Source organism: Ascaphus truei, chromosome 12 (genome assembly GCF_040206685.1).
Source record: "Ascaphus truei isolate aAscTru1 chromosome 12, aAscTru1.hap1, whole genome shotgun sequence".
Classification (NCBI taxonomy): Eukaryota; Metazoa; Chordata; class Amphibia; order Anura; family Ascaphidae; genus Ascaphus; species Ascaphus truei.
The window spans coordinates 18,078,358-18,085,772 of record NC_134494.1 but is presented as its reverse complement, the minus strand read 5'-3'; positions in this window follow the sequence as shown (position 1 = coordinate 18,085,772).

The following is a 7,415-nucleotide window of genomic DNA, read 5'->3' as shown; positions in this document are numbered from 1 at the left end:
CCATTTGAGGATCCATTGCGCCTTTTAGGTTTTGTACCACTTAATATATAATGTGTAGTACAGTCTTTTGTCCGTCAGAGTGTACTATTGAGTCATTTCTGGACTGATGTGGATAATTGCTGTTAGGAGTGTCATATTATGCTGTTATAATGTGAGCATGGAATTATCTCAAGCAATATTGATTGTAGTTTATCAACCCCTTTTGGGTGTTTTATTATGTTTTATAATGGTTTTATATATATTATGAGTACATTTATACATTTTAGGTAGGCTCGATTTTTTAATGTATTTGAAAAGTATGTCTTACTTTTAATCGATAAATGAACCAACAGTTCATTAGCATTAGATAAAATAGATTGGTTTTATTGGGACATGTGATTAAAGGACAAATGCTCGTTTGGAAGGGTATCCTATCCCCTGAGGTGGATTATTGCTGTTAAGAGTGTCATATTATGCTGTTGGAATGTGTGACAGGACTGCTTGTACTATTGTGTAAGCTAAATGCATGTTTGCTTTTTGGCATTAAGTGCACCACCTTTCTTTCTTTCTGTTTTGCTTTTTGCTGGGCCCAGCGATTTTTTTGTTTCCTTTATCTGAAACTTTACTAACCTTTAATGTGGTGTCCTGAGGTCAGTCAGTATAATGCAGGTATGGTTAATGTTAAACACAGTTTGATGTTACACAGCCATGGGCAGTCTCTGTTAAAAAGGAAAAGGGTGTTTCCTTCCTGCATACCATCCAGGGTAGATTATACCATGGTATGGGGGGGGGGGGTGAAAGTAAGTGATACTGAATGACATTTATTTTGCAGAGTAAAGACATGCATGGGATGTTTGTGAAAGGTACTGTTTTCTGGGGCTTGCTATAGAAAATTGTATGTTGTGTGAAGTGTATTATGTTTGCTAATTGTGTAAATTTTGGGAGACAACTCTCCTGTGTGGGTTACTTTATTTGGTTTTGTCCTAATTAACCAGTAATAAAAGGGAGGGGGTTTCTTTTTCTGGGCCTTCTGCACTCATTGTTGCTGCTATGTGATATGAGGTTGTTCCCTTCTGCACTCCTTGTTGCTGCTATGTGATATGAGGTTGTCTCTTTCTGCACTCCTTGTTGCTGGTATGTGATATGAGGTTGTTCCCTTCTGCACTCCTTGTTGCTGCTATGTGATATGAGGTTGTTCCCTTCTGCACTCCTTGTTGCTGCTATGTGATATGAGGTTGTCTCTTTTTGCACTCCTTGTTGCTGCAATGTGATATGAGGTTGTTACCTTCTGCACTCCTTGTTGCTGCTATGTGATATGAGGTTGTCTCTTTCTGCACTCCTTGTTGCTGCTATGTGATATGCGGTTGTCTCTTTCTGCACTCCTTGTTGCTGCTATGTGATATGAGGTTGTCTCTTTCTGCACTCCTTGTTGCTGCTATGTGATATGAGGTTGTTCCCTTCTGCACTCCTTGTTGCTGCTATGTGATATGAGGTTGTCTCTTTCTGCACTCCTTGTTGCTGCTATGTGATATGAGGTTGTCTCTTTCTGCACTCCTTGTTGCTGCTATGTGATATGAGGCTGTCTCTTTCTGCACTCCTTGTTGCTGCTATGTGATATGAGGTTGTTCCCTTCTGCACTCCTTGTTACTGCTATGTGATATGAGGTTGTTCCCTTCGGCACTCCTTGTTGCTGCTATGTGATATGAGGTTGTTCCCTTCTGCACTCCTTGTTGCTGCTATGTGATATGAGGTTGTCTCTTTCTGCGCTCCTTGTTGCTGCTATGTGATATGAGGTTGTTCCCTTCTGCACTCCTTGTTACTGCTATGTGATATGAGGTTGTTCCCTTCGGCACTCCTTGTTGCTGCTATGTGATATGAGGTTGTTCCCTTCTGCACTCCTTGTTGCTGCTATGTGATATGAGGTTGTCTCTTTCTGCGCTCCTTGTTGCTGCTATGTGATATGAGGATGTCTGTGGAACTTCAGTGAAAGGATGCAAACTTTCTAATGCAGATATTGCTGGCTACTCTGTGGCTGGAGACATCACGCTGGGGGAACTGGTTGTTGTACACCTGAATGTGGAATACCTCATAAAAAGAAGGTTCAGAGAACAGCAAAAGCCTCTTTCATTCTTTCCAGGGTCTGATGCTGCTGCTTCTTTAAATAAAAAGGCTGGGACTCAACCTTTCACAGAATGTGAGTATGGATTTATCTATTTTGAGCTAAGCAATATTTATTGTAGTTTAACCCCTTTTGGATATTTTACTATGGTTTTATATACCATGAGTACACGATATTTTAGGTAGGTTCGATTTTTTTAGTGTACAGATACATTATGTCTTACCAACAGTACATTAGCATTAGATGAATTAGATTGGTTGTATTGGGATTCAAAGGACAAATGCTCGTTTGGAATGGTACTCTATCCCCTGAGGTGCATTAACCATCAACATGTACTTCAGGAAGACATAGGAATTATGTCACAGACTGAGAATCAGGATTGATAGGTTTCACACTAACTTTACGGAGTCGTCGGGGCATCCAATCAGCGGTTCAGGACAACTATTTACATGCTCCCCCTTCTCCTCCACGTTCACGGCCTGACGAGGCACATAACAAGTGCAAAACGCGTAGCCCGACGAACGTGGAGCTTTCTGGACCACTCAGGCTTCCGTAGTCACCGACTGACTTTGGCTCCACCCCTGAACTCCGGACGCGGCGGACAGCGGAGTTTGAGGCACCTGACAGCCTGGAATAGCCATTGGACTTGTTCTATTCACAGTGTGAGTGGCTTTAACTTTTTTCTGTTTTTATAGTGTTCAATAATTTTTTTGTATTTTAACACTGATTTATCCTGGATGTTTGTGGGGCACCAGTTACCTGCATTTTTTCTACGAATCTGAGAAAACGCGGGGGAGTACCCAGATAACAGACACCGGACAGGGATACCTTTTGGAGAGGTGACACACATAGCCGTGTGAGTCAATATACATATATTATTTTATATCTTTGCATTGAACACTGTCACGTATCACGACCACCACGTTTACAGTATTGGCATTGCACTTGGAGTACTCCGAAACGTATACCACACAGGGGACCCATTTGGATAAGATAAAGAAACCCTGTTTGGTACAGGTTTACACATGGCCGTGTAAGTTTATATATTATATTAGTTTCATTGTCACCTCCCTACGTCCGTGCACTTGTTTGCATGTACCATCAGACTTGCACTTTGCGATTATCACGATTTGAATTCAACAGTACTGTTACTGATTATTCTGTGTATTCTCCTCTCTTTTTTGTATTGCGCTCCCCTAATCTGTTGCAACAACTCTAATAAGGTTACTAATTAAGTTCCGTGATGAAAAGGTCAAATCAATAGAGGGTGAAATTGATCAAATTTAGGATATTTTAAAACCCTTGTCTGATACTAATGAGTTTAAGGATCTGGATATTAATACCATTAAACGAGTAAAGAGCTTTGAAAAATAAATTATTCATAGAAAGCAGAATAAGCTCAGTAGAGACAAGGAGGATTACAAGAAGAACAACATTAGGAGTTAGAAACGTCCATCGGATCCAAAGGGATTTAGGAAACATTCTAATTAGCCAGGTTCCCCTTTTGAGAGCTGACCCCCCTCCTTCTTGGGCTCACAGCCGCCACTCACGAGGAGGTGAGGGGCAAGTGCGTGAGCAGTGCGCGCTACCTCAGAGATGCGGCCGGTTGCTAGGGCCGCGGTCGCGTCGCGAGGGTCCCGGCGGCTCGCGGTGAAGGAAACCACCATTGCGGGTTGCGTTGTTCATGCGCAAGAGACAGAGGTACCAGGAGGCTTACAGACAGGTCGCGCATGTGCAGTGAGAAGCGCGCGAACCCTAGCCTACCAGGGAAGGCTCTTGGAGGGACTATAAGTCCCATGAGCCTCTGCAATGCCCCACGTGACGCCAGGGAGCCAATAGGGCAGGAGGATGGCCCTGAAGGAGCAAAGAGATACATTTTGCGGGCTTGCAGCACGTTGGTCAGTCAGAGCCAGGAGCAGCCAGGGGAAGGAGGTAGGGTACAGGAGTCAGTGACTCCCTGCACTAGGCCAGCAGCCCCCAAGGCCCGAGATAGCCCTGAGCCACCCAGTAGTATTGAGTGTTGTCAGGGACAGCCCTCAGGTTAAGGACCCTGCCACTTACTTTCTCGGGCCAGTTAGGGACACAGCAGAAGCTGCGCATCCGTCCAGAGGTTTGGGCCCAGACCTCCGCTGTCGTTGTTGTAGCCATCCGGGTGGGATCGCCCCGGACGGTAGATCCTGCATTCAGCCGACATCAGCCTTTGGATCCTTTGTGAAGTTTCTTGGCAGGTCCGGGCACCGGAGTGTCGGGCAGGTAATCCACAAGTGCACCAACGAGCTCTCTCACATTCACACGGGACATAGTGGCTGCGCAGTCACACATACACATCTCACTTGAAGGGTGGGGTAATACTGTGTGGGGCTACTGGACACTGGGTGGGATCATCCGGTGGGGTTTGTGAGGGAAGGTAGCGTCCTGCGCGACGTGGTTGTTAGTGTCTCCTCTAGGGAGGGACACCTGTTGATATACGTGCATCTGCTTATGGTTATTATATGCAAGTACGTTCTATGTGCACAAGTAAAGTCATTGATTGTTTACATACAGTGTGCTGGTTATTTGTATGTGTCCTGCGAGGACCAATTTCTGCTTTGCCGGGACCCATCACAGGTGGAGGCGCTGCACCGAGTACAGGGTTACTCCTAATATAATTGCCCCAGGTTCCCCGTGGCGGAAGCTCAGCCCTCCTGTGAGCCTAACAGGTAAAGCACCACACCTGGTAACACTAAGTTCCCCGCACCCACACTATATCGGCGATTGGGTGGGGTGGAATATCCGTTACACTAACAATTATAATCATGGGAGAGATACAGCCCTTGCATGTCCATCTAGGTAGGGACATGGTCTGTTGTCGATGGGGGCGGGCATAGGCCCAGTTAACCTCAATTGTATTGGGGACTTGGATCCACCTGTACCCACCAGCAATAGATATTCTGTCCTTGGGGTAGATGTGACATCATGTGCCAGTATAGATCCTCTCACTGATGTCAGTGGAGAGGCCAGATCCAAGATCACTGGCAGTCAGTCCTCTCAGGGTTTTTTAGATCAGGTACCTCTGGGAGAAACACTTTCCACTTTGGGATCGAGAGGTTACAACTAAACCCTTGTATCGGGGAAAAAGAGAAGCAGAGGAGTCAGGGCAGGAGGGTCATCCAAGGGAAGAAGAAAAGTAGAGGACAAATAGTTATACCAGAAACAGGAAGTTTCAATCTGTCTACATTTAGACGAACACTCCTTGAAAGGTCAGTACTGGAGAGGGGCCTTTCATTTGCCCAGAGTACTGGTCCAAATTCTTTAGTCTATTTGTAGATCTCAATTGTTATATCAGGAAGCTAACGTTACAGAAGCATTTCAGTATATTGGAAAGCAAGAGAATTAATACTGTCATAATGAATCCCACAAGGGATGATTCTCTATGTATTGATGCTCTCACTAACTTCCTGGCAGATTCTGGTTCATCTTCTCGGGGGTTGAATGATTCTTTGGATGTCTTTGAGCTTACTATACACCCTATGGGCACTCAGACTGGTGGTGAGGAAGGTGAGTTAAAAATTACACATTCTTCCTTCAAACCGAAGTCGCTTTTTTCCCCGTTTCATTCAAAAGGAGGGAGGGTATGTTGACTCATTTTATAAACTAGTCCTGAAAGGCTTTGAGACATTGTGTTCCAGACCCAATAAGGCTGGAGGCAATCTCTCGGGGCCTGAGCAGGCTGCTTTGGACGCTCTAAAAAAACAATCATCAAATTGTCATCAGACAGACTGATAAGGGGGAGGCATCGTCATCCAGGATAGGGAGGCCTATCTCAAAGAGGCGGCTAGGCTCCTTTGTGACGATGCCTCCTACTTGATCCTCTCTGGTGATCCGACCTCACGGTATCAGATAAAAAAAGTTAATAAGTGCTGATAGAGTAAATAGATATAACAAGTTGTAAATAAATTAATAACTCTTGAATGGATAAATCAGCTAACGCTCTTGCCTTATGAAACAGAAAAAATACAGTTATTGGTGAATTAAAATATTAAAATACCATGTGTATGTGTACAAAGTCCAGTCACACAAATATAATAACAAAAACTCACTATAAAGAAGTAGATTCTAATAAATATTTAGACGCAGCTAGCAATCATCAGCCGAGATGGATTTTAAATATAGCGTATAGTCAGTTTTTAAGAATTAGACGCAACTGTATCAGGGAAGAAGATTTTATTAGTCAATCCGTAGCACTCAAAACTAAATTACTGAATAAAGGCCATCAGGAGAGTCATATTGATAGGGCATTTGATAAAGCATTGGCCACTAATAGAGCTCATACACTGGAAAATAAAAAGGATAAAGTAGGGACACTAATACGAAGGATAATGATAATGTGCTATTTATTACAAAATATAATGTAGCATCTAAAAAAATCAATCAAATAATAGGGAAACATTGGAATATCCTACAATGTGATCCTGTATTAGCACCCATACTCACTGATAGGCCGAAGGTAATATATAGACGTGCCAAAACACTTAAAAACGAATTGGCACCATCCAAAATTCCTAAAAATTGTCAAGATGGCAATATTAATCAGGCAAACAGACCGGTTATAGGGAATGCTCAGTGTGGAGGTAGATGTATTACGTGTAGTGATTTTCTAAGTGGTGCTACATCATTCAAAGCTACAGTAGGGATTCAATGTTTACATATAATATTAAAAGCATGATCAATTGTAAAACTACCTATGTAGTATACCTTTTAGAATGCGAGTGTGGCCTTCAATATGTAGGCAGGATTAAAAGGAGTTTAAAACAACGTTTCTTGGAACACCATGGGAATATAAAGAAAGGAGTGATGACGCACGGTGTTTCTAGGCATTTCAATATTAGACACAATAAAGACCCCAAGGGGCGAAGGATTATAGGTATTGAACATATTAAAAATAGTGAGTATGGTGGTGATAGATTAATGATACTTAGACAAAGGGAAACCTACTGGATACACCAACTGGGTACAATGTCGCCCAATGGCCTTAATGAGGACATAGTCTAGCAGCTTTTTTAAGTCACAGGGTACAGGGAAGTATCAGGGGACTACGGTCTCCCTGGGAACAGGCCTGAAGGGGTTTTATACCCCACAACATTCGTTGCCCACTTGCCCTGGACTTTTTTACCCCCCTGTCCCTTTCCCATCCTTCCCTGTTTCTCTCCCTGATTCAGTTTACGTAGACGTTATCGGTTATTATTTAGCTTTTGTTGTGCATCTTATGTATATTATTTAGTTCATTTGGCTGATCCATTTGCTTATGCTGCATCACTGAGTGCCGGGAACATTTATT